Raw genomic sequence first — 21,829 nt, forward strand, 5'->3', positions numbered from 1 at the left:
GACGAGGTCTCGCTGCCCAGGCAGGTCTCGAACTCGTGGGCTCAGGCAATCCACTCACTTCAGCCTCCCAAAGGTGGGTGATTACAGGCTAAGCCACCGAGACTGGCTGGTTTGCTAATATTTTATTGAGGATTTTTGCATCTATGTCCTTTAAGGATATTGGTCTGTAGTTTTCTTTTTTGTTCTGTCTTTTCCTGGCTTTGGTATCAGGGTGATACTGGCATTGTAGAATGAAGTAGGGAGGATTTCTCTTCAGTCTTGTAGAATAGATTCAGTAAAATTGGTATTAGTTTTTCTATGAAGATCTGGTAGAATTCAGCTGTGATTCCATCAGATCTTGAACTTTTTTTGTTGGGAGACATCTAATTGGGGTTCAATCTCACTACTCATTATTGATCTGTTCAGGGTTGCAATTTCTTCCTGATTTTAGGTTGAGGGGTTGTATGTTTCCAAGAATTTATCAATTTCTTCTAGATTGTCTAGTTTGTTTGCATATAAGTGTTCATAATATCTTGGATAATCTTTTGAATTTTTATTGTATCAGCTGTAATGTCTCAATTTTCATTTCTGATAGAGCTAATTTGATTCATTGCTCTTCCTTTATTAATTGCTCTGGTTAATGGTCTATCAATTTTATTTATCTTTTCAAAGAACCAACTTTTTGTTTCATTGATCCTTTGAATTTTTTTTAAATTTCATTTAGTTCTGATCTGATCTTCATTATTTCTTTTCTTCTGCTGGCTTTGGGAATGGTTTCATGTTTTTCAGTTCCTTGAGATACGAGTTTATGTTGTCAATATGTGATCTTTCAGTCTTATTATTGTAAGTCTTAAGTGCAATACATTTTCCTCTAAGGACAGCTTTGGCTGTGTCCCAGAGGTTCTGATAATTTGATTCATTGTTGCTATTTGTTTAGAGGAATTTTAAAATTTCTGTCTTGATTTTATTGTTGACCCAAGTGTCATTCAGGAGTAGATTGTTTAACTTCCATGTTTTTGTTTGGTTTCACAAATTCTTCTTGGAGTTAATTTCTAGTTTTATTCCACTGTGGTCTGAGAAGGTGCTTGATATGATTCTGATTTTTTTGAATTTGTTGAGACTTGATCTGTGGCTTATCATATGGTCTATCTTGGGGACTGTTCCATGTGCTGATGAGAAATATGTATAATCTGTAGTTTTGAGATGAAATATTCTGTAGATGTCTGTTAGTTCCATTTGTTCTAAGATCTGGTTTAACTCCAGTGTTTCTTTGTTGACTTTCTGTCTTGATGATCTGTCTATTGCTATCAGTGGAGTGTTGAAGTCTTCCACTATGTATTATTGCTTTGCTGTCTCTCTCTCTCTCTCTCTCTCTCTCTCTCTTTTTTAGGTCTAGTGGAAATTATTTTATAAAGCTGGCTTTTATATATTTAAAATTGTGACATCGTCTATTGGATTTATACTTTTATAATTCTATAATAACATATTTGCCTTTTTTTTTTTTTTTACTGTTGTTAAAGTCTGTTTTATCTAATATGAGACTGACTACTCTGCTCACTTCTGGTTTTTGTTTGAGTGGAATATTTTTCCTCACCCCTTTACCTTGAGTCTACAGGAGTTTTTGTGAGTTAAGTAGGTCTCTTGAGGCAGAAGAAATTTGAGATATGTGTGTGTGTGTTTTTTAAAAATACATTCTACCAGTCTATATCTTTTTAGTGGGACATTGAGACCATTTAATTTTGTAAATATATTTGTAATATTTATTCTTAAAGATCCATGCCAATGTCACCTCTCACTTCAAGCCTTTTCTAACCTCCCTACCACCTCACAAACAGGCAGATATATAGAGTCTCATTTTCTCTGGCCATTTTGAGTGAGGCACAGAGTCTTCTTACAGAACTTCTTAAAATCTCTTGTAATTGTTGACTGCATGTTGGTCATCTTCCCAGCTCATTCCTGAGGCTGTGTCTTTACATTCCCAGCACCCAGCATTATATTTGACTTTAAGTCTGTGCTCAGTAACTCTTGTTTGAGTAAATAAATAACCAAATTTACTATGTATCATACATGCTAGATTTAATTTTCTTCACATTTGTTGCAATAAAATATTTGAGTGAGGGTGACATTTTTTATCATGTATGATGGTACACATTTTTTTTTTTTGAGCCAGGGTCTCATTCTGTTATCCAGGCTGGAGTACAGTAGTATGATCACAGTTTATCAGAACCGTGACCTCCTGGGTTCAGGCTATCTTTCCAGCTCAACCTCTTGAGTAGCTGGGACTACAAACACGTATCTCCACGCCTGGCTAATTTTTGGATTTTTTTTTTTAGAGAGACAATGTCTTGCTATGTTGCTTGGGCTGCTCTTGAACTCCTGGCCTCAAACAATCCTCCTGCCTTGGCCTCCCAAAGTGTTGGGATTATAAGCATGAGCCACTTTGCCTAGCTAGTGGTGCACATATTGAATGGCCTAAAAAATAACTACCCAGTCTTAGACGTATTTATATATAGCTGACATCTCAGGACAATACTGTTCTTTTCCAAAGGACATCTGAAGTGGTAATCTTACTCCTCAGCTAAAGCAGTAATAGTTAATACAATAGGGTCATGACACTTTGTTAAGGATTTAGCCAATCAGGCAGGGTAAGAGGGAAAGGGACTATATGGAGACTATATGGTGACTTGCTTTTTTACACTACTAGAGCAGGATTAATAGGGGAATTAAAACAAAGATGAACACATATGCTGTATCCATTGACAAAATAGTAAAAAGTAGTTAACTGTGAAATTCCACTTGTATTTAAGTTTGCCATTCTAAGTACACTTCCATCCCTTCCCTCTGACCACCCATGCCACTGACATTTTTCATGTCTGACAGCATGGAGAAGGAAATTTTGTAAATGTCTCTCTTGGGGCTAGTTTTAAAAGAAAAGGAAAGTGTGCTAAATGAAATAGCTAAATTATAAATTTAATCAAACCTGTAATTTAAATAAACCCCAATAATAATGGCTGAAAGCCTGTCAGGCTGTGTTGGGTCTGGTTTGTTTTACATGGATTATGACAATGGAACCTCAGAGCATGGCTCTTTAAGTGCTTTTGTCCATTAGCTTCATCAAGTAATTGCAGGCTTGAAGGCATCAATAACAACAAAGGCTGACACTTTGGGAAAAAGAAGTGATTCTTTCCCCTTACAGATCTAGCAGGAAGGAAAAGTGCCTTGATGAATGCACTGAGGGTGTGTGTGTATGTTCAGAGCCCAGAGAAAGTAAGTAAGATGCGTGCACGAGAGAGTGTCTTTAATTTGCTTAAATGAACACCCCATTTCATTTTTACTTGGTCCTCTTGGCTCATTCAGCGAACAATAGGATCTCAGTGGGCTCACTGCCGATCATCTCAGCATGACTATTCTTCAGAAAATGCTATTTCTTGAAAATGTAAATTTAAAAAAACTAGTGATGAGAGTGAGGAAGCAAATAGCAAAAAATATCTTCCTCACTCCAGTTTAAGCAGAGAGAAAAACACTAAGCAATGAGAAAGTACAGGAGAAAAATCTCGCTTATCTTTATCAGGGATACTTTCCCCAAAATCATTTATTGTAAAAAAAAATTGCATTCTTGGTTGATATCATCTCAGAAACGTTACAGTGTCCTTTGGTTGTAAGTGTTTATTAGTATCTCTGGAAGGAACAATATAGAAATCTTTTCCTCTAAGACAAGTCTCAGGTCAGTCAAAACAGTTAAATATATATTTAGAATAACTTTGCATTTAAACAATGTTGATTTTAGAGATTAAATCACCGGATACTTTTTCTCTTGGGTGAAATAAATTGTTGGACGCTTTCTTGGTGTTATTTATATATACATTTATACTGTCAGTTCAAAATTTACTGAAAAACTACAAGAGTTTGAGTTTTGTCAAAATCAGGCTGGTTTAGAGGAGGACATTTTAGAGAAAGGAGGTCATAGTAAAAGCCATCTTTGGTAGTTCTTCTTGTCTTTAGCTGTACATATTCCTCAAAGTTTTGTGAAGGATTAATGACACTGGCTGTGTACGAGAATTACCTGGGGAGCTTTAAAATATACTTATGCCCTGGCTTCCTCCAGATATATTAAAATTTAATTTGTGACAGTGGGGAGAATGGAAGGGACATTGTTTTTTTTTGTTTTGTTTTCAACATCCCCTCAAGTGATTCTAATGGGTATTCAGAGTTGAGAACCACTGGGATCATGAATATGGGGGTGATAGGCTGTTATGGGTTGAACTGTCCCCCAAAAGATATGTTAAAGTCCTAATCACAGGAACCTGTGTGTCTTAAGTCTGTTTCAGTTGTCATAACAATGTACCATAGACTGAGTGGCTTTTAAACAACACAAGTTTATTTCTTACAGTTTTGGAGGCTGAAAGACCAAGATCAGGTTGCCAACTTGGTCGGGTTCTGGTGAGGGCCTTCTTCCAGCTCACAAACCACAACTTCTCATTGTATCCTCACATGGCAGATAGAGGACAAGAGAGTTCCCTGGAATTCTTGTAATAAGGGCACTAATTCTACTTATGAAGGTTCTATCCTCATGATCTAATTTCTTCCCAAAGGCTCCGCCTACTAATACTATCACGTTGGGGATAGGATTTTAACATTTTAATTTCTGGGGAACACATTCAGTCTATTGCACTGTGAATGTGACCTTATTTGGAAACATGGTCTTTGCAGATGCAATTAGTTAAGTTAAAATGAGATCACACCGAATTAGGGTGAGCCCTAAATCCAATATAACTGGTATTCTGATAACAAGAGGAGAGACACAGAGAGACACAGACACAGGGAAGAAGGCCATGTGAAGATGGAGAGAGGGATTAGAGTTATGCTGCCACAAACCGAGGAATGCCAGGGATTGCCAGCAACCACCAGAAGATAAGGGAGGCAAGGAAGGATTATTCTCCAGAGCCTTTGGAGGGAACATGACCCAAGTGAGACCTTAATTTTGAACTTCTACCCTTCAGAATGGTGAACAAATACATTTCTGTTGTTTGTTCTAAGTCACCCAGTTTGTGACAATTTGTTACGGCAGCCCGAGAAATAAATACACCTGCTATTCTCCATCATTTGGAAGTATGGTATAAACTCATACAAAAGATACTCAAAAGAGATTCATCTTAGTAAGATTTTTTTAGATCCTGGAAGACATTATAGAAAAAGATTTTGGACTGTTGCTTTTTTACTGGCTGGTAAAATAGTGTGATTAACCCTATCCATTTGTCAAGGCTGAATTGGATTCTGGGGATGAGTGTGTTACCCTTGTGTTTCTTAGTGTCCATCAGTCATGATGATACTTTATGACTGTGCTAGGCTGGAACTCTGGGCTGGGCACAGTGGCTCACGTTTGTAATCCTAGTACTTTGGAGGTCAAGGTGAGGGGATTGTCTGAGTCCAGGAATTCGAGACCAGCCTGGACAACAAGGTAGAAACTTGTCTCTACAATAAAAATAAAAAAAGTTAGCCAGGTGTGGTGGTGCACCCCTGTAGTCCCAGCTACTTGGAAGTCGGAGATGGAAAGATCACCTGAGTTCAGCAGGTTGAGGCTATGGTAGCTGTGGTCATGCCACTGCACTCCAGCCTGGGTGACATAGTGAGACTCTGACTCAAAAAATACTGGGTTGGAATGCTAGGTTGGAACTGTGATCCTTGAATGAAAACAAATATGATTGGGTTATCTGTGGAAGAAAGGATGCTGCTTTGAAATAATAGGCCGCTCATTCTCTTTGGTGGGAACTGCAAACTTTTCTCTTAGTTAAAGTATTTTCTAACAGCAAGAGGCCATGCACTCAGGAAGAACACTAATTAAATACCTAGTCGGGTTGGGCTCGGTGGCTCAGCCTGTAATCCCAGTACTTAGGGAGGCCAAGGCAAGTGGATTGCCTGAGTCCATGGTTTCGAAACCCACCTGGGCAACTTGGTGAGACCTCGTTTCTACAATAAATCAAATAAATATAGCCAGGAGTGGTAGTGTGTGCCTGTAGTTCCAGTTACTTGGAAGGCTGAGGCGGAAGCTTTGCTGGAGCCCAGCAGATCGAGGCTGCGGTGGCCGAGAGCATGCCACTGCACTCCAATCTGGGCGACAGAGTGAGACTCCAACTAAAAAAAAAAAAAATCTAGTCAAACTGGATTATTGCCAAGCAATAACAAGATTAACTGTGAAAGAGTCACAGGAGGAATTGTGGGGACCAGAGTAGGACAAAGTTCATTCTATTTTTAATGTCTCATGCTCCATTTTGTTTGGTCCAAAATGAGCACATATGTGATAATATCATTTTGAAGAGTTATCACAAGGCATTTCACAAACTCCTTATATAAGACTCTTATTTTTGGTTAAAAGTACTAAGTTTGATCAGGACTGGGGGCAGGCCTTATTGAGGGCCAATGTGTATTTTTACTCTTTTTTTTGAGTTGGAGTCTTACTCTTGTCGCCTAAGCTGGAGTGTAGTGACATGCTCATGGCCACCACAGCCTTGACCTGTTGGGCTTAGGTGATCCTTTCTCCTCAGCCTTGTTTTTTAATTCGTTGCATGACCTTGCTGTATCCTGTCATCTTCCCCTCCTCAAATAAAATAACATTGACTCAGATTCTGAGGAATATTCTGAAGCTTGACTAATAGCTACAGAGTACATCTCAAATTGAAAGCAAAAAGCCTTATTGGTGCAGAATACTACCATTAACTGGCAACATGTAACCATAAGGCACCAAGTCATACCCACTCCATTTAATAAATGAGGCTGTGTTTGCCTTTGAACTGGACTGAGAACTGCAGTGATTTTTCATAATTGTGTCTACTGTTTCCATATGCAACATGTGATTCCAGATTATGAATCTCTTTCTCAGATGACAAAGATATCTGCTATGGTGGTAAACAGGAATATCCTGATCACCAACCTTGTTAGGCAGTGTTAATTACACTAGATCCTTGCACTAATGTTTCACCAAAATAGGATGGTCTCGGTTTCTAAAAAAGAGTAATCAGGACTATGTCAAAAGGCTATAAAATCCCTTCCTTTTCTTCAGATCCCTTCCTTTTCTGAGCAAGGGATGGTGGAGAAAATATTTATATCTCTGATTTTCTGATTTCTTCTATGTCATAGCCAAAGCTTCCAAAATGCAAACTTACTGAGTTTTAGATTCCATTTGAACTTGGCTTTTTACAATGCAAAACTACTCCATATTTAAAAACTACTGCCACGAAATAATGGATAAGTCCAAGGCAGATAATCCTCCCCTAACACACAACTTGATAAATAAGCCATGCTACTCCCTGCATACTCATATGTAAGAAATCCATTCTATTCAGTCTTTTAATTTCCCCAGTGTTCACAGCCATGCTGGCATTTTCAAGAGATAAGCCCACACACTTTTTCCTTAGGAAAAAAAAAGATTTGAAAAAAAATTAAAGCAAAATGTGTTCCATGGTAAATCATTATTTTCAAGCAGTGTCTTTTGTTTACTTGTTTTTCATATTATCAAAGGGATAAATCTTAATCCTGTGAAGAGCATGGCTGATGATCATGCAAAACTGGAGCTGTCTTAATGTGAAAAATTGTCCTCCCTCTAATGCCAGGGCCAGCCATTGAATGTCACGCAAGGGGATTTGGGGAACCCCAAGTCTCCAAAGCAGAAACAAAGGGAAGGACTTGTTCAAGATTACTGTAGTAACAAGCATTTAATTATAATATTAATTTGCATAATACCTTCCTTTTTAGCAGTGATTTTATTGCTAAAACCAAGTGGTATTATGAAAGACAAAAAATGTTTCCAACTGCCTAAGCTCAGAGGATAACCTGGGAATTGATGCTCTTGCAACAATGAATATAACATCTCCTTCTTGGCAGAACCTCTGAAGGCCTGGACTGGGCAGCTCACTCTTTTGAGCACTCTTTGTCTTACTTTCTCTAAGTGGGGTTCATGCACACCCCTTCAGTGGTTGGGATTGAGTTCTTGAAGCAGTCCCTGTCAATGACAACCAAAGTTACCTGCCAGAGCAGAAAGAAACAAAAGGGAAAAAAAGGAAATTTAAAATTGCATTATCTTTCTTAGAATGGTCCTGTGGCTGGGGCTGGCATGTGAGCATCAGGTGAATGAAATTGGAGGAGTTGGAAACGTTCATGTAAACAAAAATTTCAGCAATTTCTTATAAAGTCAGCCAAGTTAACTATGAGAAATGAAGCACGTTTGCCCAAAGACTTATACAATGATTTTCAGAGCAGCTCTATTCGTCATAGCTTCAAATTGGAAACAAAACTCAGATGTCCATTACCAGGAGGGTGAGAAACAAACTGTGGTATATCTGTTACCTAAATGCCATGGGTTCCAGTGAAGTCCTGTTGTTTGTCACACAGAAAGTCAACAAGTATTGCCTGGGAAGAGGGATTCTATTTGGGTGATATCAGCCGAGGAGAACAGGAGATTCCATCTCAAATCTGTCTTCCTGTCACACTGAAGTCAGGAATTTATATAGTGAGGCAAAAATGCAGAAAACAGTCATTAGGGAAGGGTAAGGAAGAGGATTTAGTAAACAGGAATTAGGAAGGGGTCTGGCATCTCATTGTTTGGGTGCAGTGATCTGGCGAGTTTCAGTTCCTCGTTACTATAGTATGGTGGGTTTCCTGAGAAAGAAACTTAGAAAAGACAAAAATGCATTTCAAACTTTAAGACCAGGAAGTTGCGGCAAATTCCATATATTTGTCCTTCTTTATGGCTGCATAGTATTCCATTGTGTATATATACCACATTTTAAAAATACAGTTCAGCTTCGATGGGCAACATGGTTGGTTCCATGTTTTTGCTATTGTGAATAGAGCTGCAGCAAACATATGTGTGCAGGTATCTTTTTTGTAGAATGATTTGAGTTCCTCCAGGTCTATTCCCAATAGGGGAATTGCTGGGTCATATGGAAGGCAACTTGGATGGATTTGTAGTCGATCATGCTCAGTGATTTATCACAGAAATAAAAAACAGAGTTCCATATGTTCTCACTCATAAATGGATCTTGAACAATTATAATGCTATAAAAAAGTGATTGGCAGTAGTGGGAAACTGTCAAGGGAGGTGGGGGTGGGATTGGCAGTTGAGGGAAACTGCTAGGGGAGGGAGGGGCATACCTCATCAACAAGGGTACCTGCATGACCAATGTTTGTATACCTAAACCTGAAATGTACTCCACATCTTTATAACAAAAATTAAAGGAAAAAAGAAATCCAGTGGAGACCAAAACATAAAAAATAAAAAAGACCAGGAAGGCCAAAATTTCTGTGTTTATTAAACAAACAAATAAACAAACTGCAACCAATTTTTATGGGGAAGTTGGGCCAATTGCATATCCACATAATAACCAAATAAAATATAGATATATCCAATATGGATGCATCTTGAAAATATGTCAAGTGGAAGAAGACAAGTACAAAATAGCACATACTGTATGATTCCGTATACATGAAGTTCTAGAACAGGTAAAACTCATCTATGTAATAGGAATTAGAGCAGTGATTGCTTCAGGATAGAGGTGGTTTGGTAGAGGTGGCTGAAGAGGTGCAAGGGAACATTTGGTGGTGATGGACATGTTTTGTATCTTGACCAACATTATGGCTACATACATTTATGGGATATATACATTTGTGAAAACTCATTAAATATACACTTAAACTCTATGCATTTTATTGTTTGTAAGTGATCTTAACTTGAAAAATGAAAAAAAAAATAATTCACATTTTCTATTCTTCAAGTCCTCTACCTGATGAATTTGTGGCAATAGTCAGCACATTAGTGTATCCTTATAGTGCAGAAAAATTTTGTTCTCAACCTGATGGTTTGACTAAGTGTGCTCACCAGGAACTCTTAATCTAGTAAAAAGAATTTAAGACCCTAATAATTAGTGGTAGCACTGGAAGAGGATGCACAGACACATTTCATCTTTTTGCCAGGATAAGCAGATGTTATTTTGATCATCACAGGAGCCATCAGTTCAAGTAACGGGCCATGAGACCAAAGTAGGGTTTAGATGAGTGAAATCTTCTAATTTGTTGAGAGTTGACAGGCTGACAAATGCACATTTATTTTTCTTCACTCTTCATTGACACTACTTCTGTTTCTAAAATTGTGGAAGACTTTGACATTATTTCCACTATACTGTGCCTTTTGCTTTTGAAAGCTGTGTCTGAAAACTCTATTATAGGTGCCTTGGCTGGTAGGAATGGCAGAAGGCACTTGGTTTCACCTTAAGCAGATGTCAGTCAGTGATTGTCTTAGAGTCATAAGAATTAAGGAAATTCAGTAATATAAAACCAGAGGTGCAAGCAAGCTCCAGCTGTGTTTAAGTTCTAAGTTTGTGAGTTTGGGAGTCTCAGGATCCCAAAAGAAGACTTGAAGATATGCACACATTCTACTCTCTGGAGATGAACTTCAACAAATAAGAGTGCTTTCTCTTTAACACTTAAAAATGTTTCAGTTCTTTATTTAATATTTGGCTATATTTTTCACTGAAATGAAGTCATATATTTGGAGACTGGGTTGGACTCTGGACAGTTTGCTAGGTTGGTTTGTTTCCTGTTTGTTTCATAAAAGCATTCATTAGTGTGTTCCAGAGTTTCATTTGGAACTGCAGGTGTGAGTTGAAAACCAGACATTCACTAAATTACAGCATACGTAGAACTGACTTCTCACAAATGGAAAATGCATATTTTCAGTGGACCTGCTGCTCAGGTAGCAAGACGTAGGAGAAAAATATTTATTGGAACCTATGTTATTTGCCACCTTTTTCTTTTTAAAACTTCAACATTGTAATCAAACAGAATTGGTGGGATTGGCTAGCAGAGAAAGAGGACGGGATGGAAAGGTTCAAGCCACGGGAATGAGAAACATGTAAGAGGCTCTGGGGAGCTCAGGTGAACTCTCCTTGCTGGGTTGGTGGCTAGGGTGGGGAGGAGACACGAAGTGGAACACACAGAGGAGCAGTTGATGGGATAGGCAGAGGCCATGCTGAAGCCCCAGGAACACGGGCGGTGTCCTAATATTTATAAAATGAAACCCACTGTGGTGATTGGTTGCACAACTGACTTGCAATTTTAGGTCATTTAATTTTTTTAAACAGTAGAAGCTAAAAACTTTAGCAGTAATTCAAGGAGACCAGAGGAATTTCAATGAGAAAAGCCTCACATGAAAACATTTGTCTAACTAATTCCTAAAACTTAAAAGGAATTGAAAACATGACATTTATACAATAATTTACAATATAGTTAAAAGAGTGGCTGTGATTTTCCTGGGTGGAACTGGTCTGCATTTGGTTACATACTGACACTTGTTTTTATTACAAGGCTTGGTAGGAAGTAATGAAATACCTGTTGAGAATTTTAACACTATGAAAGCAGTGTGAACAATACAATTTAGTAAACTCCACAGATTTCAATTTATTTTTATCAAGGTGTAAGTTATCCAAGACTAACTCAGCATTCGACATTATATCAAGTAGGAGAGGGGATGAATGTGCATGTGTGTGGGTTGTCTTAAACTTTTTTTTTTTTGGGCTGGAGTCTCACTCTGTCGCCCAGGCTGGAGTGTAGTGGCACACTCACAGCTACCCCAGCGTCGACCTGTTGGGCTCTGGCGATCCTTCTACCTCAGCCTTCCAAGTAGCCAAAACTACAGGCACGCACTACCATGCTCTGCTAATGTCATTTATTTATTTATTTATTTATTTATTTATTTATTCATTTATTTATTTATTTACTGTAGAGAGGACTCACCAAGTTGCCTGGGCAGGTCTTGAAACCGTGGGCTCTGGGATTACAGGCTAAGCCACTGAGCCTGGCCCTTAAACATTTTTTTTAAGGCAAGATATTTAGTGTATTGCAAAGGATTTACCAAACCTTTAAACAGATATTTCTTGACTGGGCACAGTGGCTCACGCCTGTAATTCCAGCACTTTGGGAGGTTGAGGAGAGAGGATTGTCTGAGCCCAGGAGCTTAAAACCAGCCTGGGCAACATGGCAAGGCCTTGTCTACACAATAAATCAAAAAATTAGCTGGATGTGGTGGTATGCGCCTATAGTCCCAGCTACTTGGGAAGCTGAGGTGGAAGGACCACCCGAGCCTAGCAGTTTGAGGCTGTGGAGGCCATGGGTGTGCTGCTGCATTCCAGCCTGGGTGACAGGGTGAGACTGTGATTCAAAAAACCCTGAAAATCCAGATAGTTTCTATCTTATTAAAAATAATATTTAAAAAAAGATAATTTATACACAGGAAAATGCACTAACCTAAATTATACTTTGATGAATTTTGCATACATAAACATTTATATTTTTATCACTCCAGAAAGTTATCTCATGTCCCTTTATAGTCAAAACACCTTTACAATCAAACATTATTAGTCTTCTGGATTCTATTGTCTTAGATTAATTTTGTCTTTACTTGAGTTTTGTAAGGATGAGATCATTCAGTTTGCACTGTTTTGAGTGTGATTTATGCTCAGTATGATGCTTTTGAAATTTACCCATCTTGTCTCAAGTATCAGTAATTTGTTCTTTTCATTGCTGTGGCTGTGAGATATTTCATTCTGGTTCCAATTAGTGTATCTATTCTTTTGTTGTTGAAATGTAGGGCTGTTTTCAGTTTGCGACTATAGGGAACGGAGCTGAATGAGAATAGTACAAATATTTTGGGGACATATGTATTCCTTTCCAAGACTCACCCTAGGGGTAGTGATTCAGTAGTTCTTGAGTTTTTTTTCTAAGCCTGCCTCACTCCCCACACCCTTCCACCTGTAATTTTGGTTATTGATCAGATTTGGGAACTTCCACCCAAGATGCTAGATATGTAGAATACAATTCAGGAAACAAAATTACAATCTTGAAGATAAAAATATCCACATAAAATTTGATTCTAAGCTGGGCTCAGTGGCTCGGCCTGTAATCCCGTGCTTTGGGAGGCTGAGGTGAGTGAATTGCCTGAGCCCGCGGGTTCGAGACCCGCCTGGACAACTTGGCGAGAGCTCATCTCTACAATAATCAAAAAACTAGCTGAGCGTGGTATCGCGTGCCTGTAGTTCCAGCTCCTTGGAAGGCTGAGGCGGAAGGATCGCTGGAGCCCAGCAGGTCGAGGCTGCGGTGGCCGGGAGCGGCCACTGCACTCCAGTCTGGGTGACAGAGTGAGACTCCAACTCAAAAAAAAAAAAAAAAAATTGATTCTGCAAGCTAAGAAACTTTATTTTATTTAATACTTAAATTTTTTATAGATTTAGGGGAGCACGTGATGTTTTGTTACATGGATATATTGTCTAGTGTAACCATCACCCCGATAGTGTACATCGTACGCACTAAGTAATTTCTTGCCCCTCACTACCCTCTCGTCATCCCACCCCTTTATTTTATCTTAATGACCACCCATGGACAGATATTTGGCCAGTCGTCCTGAGGTGGAATTAGCTTACCCTCTTACTTGTATCGCAGAGCCCCTAACATGGGTTATGAAGCTTCAGTCTGCCACAGTGGCAAAAGAAGACTTGTACTTCCTGCTGGAAATGGGGGTGCCTGTAAAAACACCTTATTTGTCTTCTTTCCCGTGAATAATTTCAGGTGACTCTTCTGGCTTTGGTAAGTTGCCACTGACACCCTTTACTAAGCTAGCTACAGACTTGGGAAGCATTTGTTCCTCTTGGCTGCTAAGAGCTTTTTGTTACATTTGTTTTCTCAAGAAGTGGCCTCCTAATATATGAGTTCTGAAGACTCTTGTTTCCACTGTCATGCAGGTAAAACCACAGGCCTTATCTTCAGAGCCCTTCCAGGTCATTTTCTAATGCTGTGGCTCTGTCACCACCAACTCCTGCCAGGCCTGGGCTAGCAGCTGTGCTCAGTGAAGTCTGTTGTTACTCCCCAGTCAAGCCTCCTTCAGAAATCAGGCTCAGAAACCACCTCACTCAGGAGAGGGCCTTCTATCTCGAAGGGGAATGATATTGCAGTTTTGAATGTGATCTTTAGGACATAGATAACTTTCTAGTTTCTCTCACCTTTGAAAAAGCATGGCTCTTTAAAGAGCTGCTTTTTAAAATTTTCCCTGCTCAATGAACTACTTTGTATAGTTCAGAATATATTTCACTGTCACTTGTACCCTTTTGACTGTAGAAAACAATTCATCTACTTTAATTCAATTAAGGAAATAAACGGACTTTTCTAGTGTTTTTTTCTCCCTTCCTATATCCCTCCTTTCTTCCTTCTCTCTCATTCTTTGTCAGGGTCTCACTCTGTTGCCCAAGCTGGAGTGCAGTGGCATGATCAAGGGTCACTGTAGCCATGACCACCTGGGTCAGGTGATCCTTCCACCTCAGCCTATAGTAGATGGGACTACAGACACGCACCACAACACCTGACTAATTTGTCTGTTTTTTTGTAGAGACGAAGTCTCACTATGTTGCCCAGGCTGGTTTTCAACTTCTGGGCTCAAGCGATCTTCATACCTCAGCCTCTCAAAGTGCTGGGATAACAGGTGTGAGCCACTGATTGGCCTCTCATTTTTTTCTGATGTCCTGATGGTCTACTCAGTGTTCTCAGGGATTGCAAGTTATCTTTTATTTTGATGAAACATTAAAATTTCTCTTAAGATTTTTTTCCTCCAAATATGATTTTAAAATAAATAGATGTATTGCATGTCCTCCGGTCACATTCCAAACTGCAGAGTCATTCCTCTCAGAGCTAAAAATGGAAAGTTCTCTCCTAAGTGAAGTGGTTTCATAATACGGAGTGGTCCTTTTGAATCAATCGAATCAGTAGCCGCAGCTTGAAGCTTGACCTGAGTAAGACTGTAAAGAGGTTGGTGTCCACTGCTTTTTGATTCCATGTGGAGTATTTATTCCTTCTTGAAAAGATAACTCATGTTCACAAAAAGATCTGACACTTATTAACATTAAGCTGCAAATGACTGAGAACTTAAATGTGTAGTTATTTGGGGAAATTTTGTATTTGAACATTGACATTCATCATACCCAGAGGACAAGGAGTAGGATGTTGGCTGTCAGGCAACATGAGTATTCTTAGGGCAGTGGGAGCTCTAGTCCTTGACATTCATAGCTTTTGGAACTGCGAGACTTTGCAGCACACCTGCTTAGTTAGGGCTCCACAAGGATATATCAGGGGTATTGGATTTCAAAACTCTGGAGCAAATATCCTATTAGTGTCCTTTGGGGACATAATCTATTTTAAGACTCAGGTGTTTTTCTTGAAGTTCAGTGTTCCTATCTTGCAGATGACTGGCAGACACAATGCTATTCCAGCCATGGAAGAGAACCCAGTCCTGAGTCTCTAATGAATCGAAATACAGATAAATGAGAAATAAGAATGAGAATCTTGCCAGACTTTGGTTTCAGTCCTCAAGCCTTCATTGGGGAGCTGACACTTGTAAGAGATGGGGTGAGGACAAGGGAATATCTGAGGAGCAAATTCTGGTTTTATTTTGTGTTTCATTCATTGCTCACCTTAATTCTGTGCTGCCAGAGTGAGGTGTCTCAATTTCCTTCCCACTCCCAGCCTATACTGTGTGCTGTTTCTACAGAATCTGTCCTTTCTAGATACTTACATCTCTCATGTCATACCTCAGGCCAGTGCCATAAAAAAGTCATCGGCAATCCTAATTTGCAGATGTGCAATCCAAGTTGCTCTATGTTTCCCTTCACTGTGTGTTCCTTTTCAAATTAGGATATTAAATGGTTTATTATTGTTGCAATTAGTGGTTAGATTAGTATTGTATAGTACTTTAAACTTTCCATATCACTTTCATGTTGACTGACTGCTGATTATTCAAGATGAAGAAAAATGAGGCTAAGCCATGATTAATATCCAGCCCAACATAACACAAATGACATGGCAGAGTCACGCTCAAATGTGGGTGGTCTTCTCATCCAGCACTTGCCTTTGCACTAGAGACCAGCCTGTCTTTTCTGTTGTAATCTAGGCCCCATGAGTTTCCTTTATGAATTTGCATAAGGATCATAGTGTCGAAAGATGCTATCTGGGCACTGAAGAAAATAAAACAAGGAAAAGAGACAAGAAGGGACTGATTGCTTCAAGAGGCAGCAGAGTATGGTGAAATAAACCCTGGCTGGGGCTAAATATTGACAATAAGAGCTATTGTATACTGAGTCGGTTCTGTGTTCTAGGCATAGTGTGAAGCTCCAGGTAGATTTTTCCCATTAATCTTAATGCTGGTCAGACCTATGATGAAGGTCCTATCATCATCATCCCTGGTTTATAGATGAGGAAACTAAGGCTTAGAGAAGTTAGATAGGTCACCCAAGGTTACATAACCAATAAACACTGGAGCTAGGATTGAAAGCCAAGTTTTTTGTTTTGTTTTTTGAGAGGCAGGGTCTTGTTCTGTTACCCAGACTGGAATGCGGTGGCATGATCATGGCTCACCTCAGTCTCAAACTTCTGGGCTCAAGTGATCCTCCCCTCCTGCATCAGCATCCCAAGTAGCGAGGACTACCTGGCAAATGTTTTGATTTTTTTTTTTTTGGTAGAGATAAGGTCTAGTTATGTTGTCTAAGCAGGTATTGAACTCCTGGCCTTAAACCATCCTCCTGCTTTGTCCTTCCAAAGTTAAAGCCAAGTTTTTTAACCACCATGATTTACTGCTTCTCATTATTTGAATCCTGTAAAAAACTACTTGGTCTTGTTCCATGTTTACTAAGCAGAGACTAGGCTAGCTAAAGTTTATGAGTATAACTTCTTTGGGACACTTTTGTCATTATAAATTAATAAATTACTCCTCTATTTAAACACAAATAATAGCTAACTTTTACTGAGTGTTCACTAGTGCCAAGCTCTGTTCCAAACAAAAGTATTAACTCATTTTATCATTGCAACAATGTTTGAGGATGTTACCATCTATTAATATCGTTATTTAACAAACAAGGAATTATAGTCCAGAAAGATTCTGTACTAGGCCCAAGATCATACAGCCAGCAAGCAGTAAAGTTGGAGTTTGAATCCAGGCAGGGCCTTGGTGTTTAAACTCATAACCACTCTTCTGTATTGGCTCCAAGCAAGTAGATCTTATGAGCCTGGATAATATAAGTCCTTCCTAGGAAACAATCTTCTCATGGCATGATGGCACATTTGATGTCTGAGCCTGAATGTCCAGGAGAAAAATCCTGGACCAGGAAATGTTTTTGAAGCTCATGAATGTCACCCTATAAGGTTTCTTAAGAGGTGGCCTGCTGGTTTCCCAGGAGATATCCTGGGCCCACAACTAGACATATTTTAAAGCATTCCACACATGCTGTATATGATATCATGAAATACAAATTATGTGTTGCAGATGTGATGTTATGAGGTCCTAACCCTAACCCAGAAATAGGTTAGTGTCAGGTGGTTAGTGAAAGCTTCAATTAAGAGAAGGCATTTGAGTGGAGAGAGAAGGGATGAGGCTGGGAGGAGAGAATGAGGTAATGGTGGGTGAGAGTGGGGGACATGGGCATGGAGAGAGAGGTCATCTCAAAGCTGACCTTGGTAGCAGTGAGATCAGGTGAGCAGATAAGGAGAGGTTGGATTCAGAGATAATAGAGACTTCACAAGAAATGTTGGTGATGAGGCGCTAACATCAAGATGAAAGGGGTGTTCAAGGAAGATGATTCTGGAAGGAGTACCTGCTGGTGTGTTTTGAGAGGGTGAATCATTTACTTGAGAGATAATTCTGTAGAGAGAATAAAAATTAAGAGAATAAAGATTAAGAGGTTGAAATGCTGGGACCATCTTCATTTTATTTTCTCTTTGCCACATGATTGTGAATTTTCTGAGGTTAAGCCAGGGTGGAAGAGAAAGGCCAAAATAGAAATAGTGGTTCTTGAATGCCACGACCAGGAAGAGTCACTTTTCTACCTCTCTTTGAGAGGATCTTACTGTGTCTGTGTGCCCAGTGGATGTGTCAAACCTTGTGTTTACCCTATATGAAAAATGAATATTTGTAGTTGTAGACTAATTTCGTTCTAATGGACCACTAGTTCATCAGGTGCGGGGTGGCCAGCCCCTGCAGGGTTTGGGGGGGTCCCTGGAAAGATGTGACAGTGTCGGTGATTAAAACTGGAGGGATAGATATTAGAAGAAAGAAAGAAAGAGACTGGACTCTGTCTAGTGCAGAAGCCATTTAATGGGACAAACTGTAAGCCTTTTATCCTAAATTTTCATGGGTTAAATCACAAGACTTTCACGTGAACACAAAGCCAGGTAGTTGAGGGGCGACCCCCTCCACCCTCCAGATGTTTCCTCAAGCATGAGGAAGAACAATCCCAAAATTATCCTACTGTTCCTAATGCTTGGTTAATGTTCCTCAAAAATAATGCAACAGTCTCCACTAGCATCATGATGTTCTAATAATCAGTAACTTCTAAAGCTTATGCGTACACAACACTTAAAACGACTAATTTAAATCCTATTACCTTTTCTATTCTATGCTAATTCTACCTATACTATGGAAACTCTTAATTATAGCTCAAACCAGTTCCTAAGGAATGTGGCCCAGTCCAAAGATCATGCTGGGCCGTTTCTGGGAACAAATGATTATAATCTCTTAGCAAAATGGCTACCCTAAAATCTTATATATCTATCTTAGCTTTTGTAAAAGTTTCTAATTCCTAATCCTAATATATAAAGCTGATCATCAGCAATAAAGCTTCTAAAATAAAACCCAAATATAAACTGTAAATTGTACTAAGGCCAAAACCGCAATTAGTAGAAAATGAGAACAATGAAATTTCTAAAGTTAGCTGTATTCTTGTTAGACCTCAAAATATCATGTTTGATCATGCTTGAACTAACATAATTCCCTGACGTCAGCATGACCTATTCTACAATACTTTCTATGAGTAAAATAAATTCAGTTTCTATAATAAATAGAAAAACCCTACACTAATTGTAGCTAAAACTGGTTTAAAAGAATGCAGCCCAGTCCAAAATACACGCTGGGCCCTTAGGAATGTGGCCCAACCCAAAGTTTGTGCTGGGCCATTTCTGGTAACTCTAGATGATCATCTATACCATCTAAAGCTGAAAACAGCTCTCCATATGTATATACTAATTCTACAAATATACTTTTAAATCTTATAAAGAAGCTTGTACCGTATAGAAGGCTGCCAAATGTGACCTGAGTTTGAATTATATCTAAGACCTAAGCCGAAATTGCAGTTCATGGGAAACAGGAACAATGAGTTTCTAGAGTTAGCCATGCCTGTCACAGTCACAGAACCTTCAGCTTAGGTCAGCAGAGTTCCTTTTGGCTAAGTGTGCTAAATAGGAAAAGGGAGGAGGGAATGGGGCCAACAGCTCCCGAATGCATCCTAGTGGTCTTGGGCTCCACGGCCCTCCCTGATCCCTAATGCTCAGTGGGTCTCTGTGGCCGGCTCCCAACAATCAGGGTTGGAACTAACTCTTGCATCACTCCCAGCTGCACTGAGAACTGCTCATATTTGGGTGTAGCTATTCTCTACCTCAGGGCTTCTGATAGGAGACCCATGAGAAGTATCTGCTCAGTGACAGTTTGTATTTGCATTCAATGAATTTTTGTTTGTGCTCTGGAGGAGGGGACAATGTCATTTTGCTTTGGGAATTGGTCCCAGGAGCAAGGACAGTGTGTTTGCCTTGCCTTTCAGCTTGTGTTCCTGGATGGCTGAGATACAGACCTGGGACCTGCATCTCTCTCTCTCTCTCTCACTCTTTCGTGCTCTTTTGGGTTCATAGTCATAGAGGCAGAACTTTTCTGCAGAGAAATGTGTAGACTCATTGGAATGGCCATCTCCTATTTTTTTTGGTGGTATGTCTAGTTCTCTCTTTTAAGATACTGGTGTTGATCTATCAAGCGTTCCAGCTTTAGCCATCTTCTCCTACACTCACACACTCTTCTAGAACCAAGCCTTTGCCTACCATCCATATGTTGGTGACTTCCATGGCTGTGTCTCCAGTTCAGACTGCTTCCCCAAAACACTGCAGAGTGAGACAGGAAGTCAGGAAAGCTGGTCCTAAAGGAACCACAGGAACTAATAAGCCTCGTTCTTTTCATAGACAAAGAATGCGGGGCCCCATCCTTGCCTGATCACCATAAAATAAATGGCCATGAATATTGATGAGTGGGGCTGGGAGTGGAGATGAGTAAACAGAGATGAATCAGTGTGAATTCATCTCCAACACTGGGTAGACAAAAACTGATTCCACTGTAGGTTGAATCCATGAATGCAGAACCAGTGAATACAAAGGGCTGATTGTGTATATTATGTTTGTATATCCCTTTTTGAGTTTTTTTTTTTTTGAGTTGGAGTCTCACTCTGTTGCCCAGACTGGAGTGCAGTGGCCGCTCCCGGCCACCGCAGCCTCGACCTGCTGGGCTCTGGCGATCCTTCCACCTCGGCCTTATGAGTAGCCGGAATTACAGGCATGCGCTACCACACCTGGTTGATTTTTTGATTTATTGTAGAGATGAGGTCTTGCTGCCCAGGCGGGTCTTGAACCCGTGGGCTCAGGCAATCCACTCACCTCAGCCTCCCAAAAGCGTGGGATTACAGGCTGAGCCACTGAGCCCGGTTTCTTTTTGAGTTTTTCACCAAATAAACATGCTGGTGTAACCATCACTCAGGTAAAAATATATCACCACTTCAGATAAGCTTTCCCCTTGCTCCCTCTCAGGCATCACTGCTTCCTAGAAGGTAACCGAATCTATCTTTATATAAAAATTATATAAATGGAATCATACAACCAGTGTCCTTTTGTGGGTTCTTTCTCTCAATATTGTGTGTGTAAGATTTATAGCTGTAGTTCACAAGTACAGATCATTATGAATATACTGCAGTTTATTAATTCTGTTTGCTGTTGATGAATATTTGTGCTGTTTTCAGTTTCTGGCTATTTAAAATAATGCACTACATTCTTACACATGTCTTCGGTGTACATAAACATATATTTCTGTTAGCTATATAACTCAAAGTGGGACTGCTGGGTCAAAGGGTATGTATATCTTTAGATTTAGCGGATACTGATCAACTGTTTTCTAAAGTGATTTTATCCATTTGCACCCACACCAGCAACATGCAGAGTTTCCATTACAATCTCACTCACACTTGTTATAGTCTATTTTGAACCAAAAAATAGCCAATTTTGTGGTGTTTAATGACATTGTGTTGTGGTTTTAAGGTGACTTTTCATAATTATTAATGACATTTAAGAGTATTTCTTAAGTTTATAATTATTTGGATTCTTTTATAAATCTCTTGCCCATTATTTAAAACTGGTTGCTGATTTTTCTTATTGACTTACGGTGATTCTTAGTATATTTGGAATATAAGCCCTTTGTAGAACAAATGTGTTGCAAATGTCTTCTATTTTTCATTGCCTTAAAATCTCTTTTGACAAACAAAAACTGTCTTTTGATAAAGAGAATGATGTATTCCAATTTAGGGTCCTTTTATTTATGTTTAGTTCATTTTATGTTCTGTGTAATAAAGGTTGTAAAGGTATGTTCTGATATTATCATCTAGGAGCTTTACTGTTTTATCTTCCACATTTGTATCCAATCTCTCTGGAGTGATGTGTGTGCATGAGTGTGTGTGTGTGTGTGTGTGTGTGTGTGTATGAGATGTGATGGGGGATTATGATTCATTTTTAAAAATAACAATATCTCATTTTTTCAAAAACCATTTACTGTAAAGATAATCCCTTCCCCAACATGCTGCTAATGTTCTTCTTCAAGATTGTGGTGGCTGTTGTAGGCCCTTTGGATTTTCAACTTTTGAATCAAATTGTCATTTTTCATTAAAAAATTACAGCAAGGATTTTCGAT

Source organism: Carlito syrichta, unplaced genomic scaffold (assembly GCF_000164805.1).
Source record: "Carlito syrichta isolate Samal-C Ts95f unplaced genomic scaffold, Tarsius_syrichta-2.0.1 Scaffold304001, whole genome shotgun sequence".
NCBI lineage: Eukaryota > Metazoa > Chordata > Mammalia > Primates > Tarsiidae > Carlito > Carlito syrichta.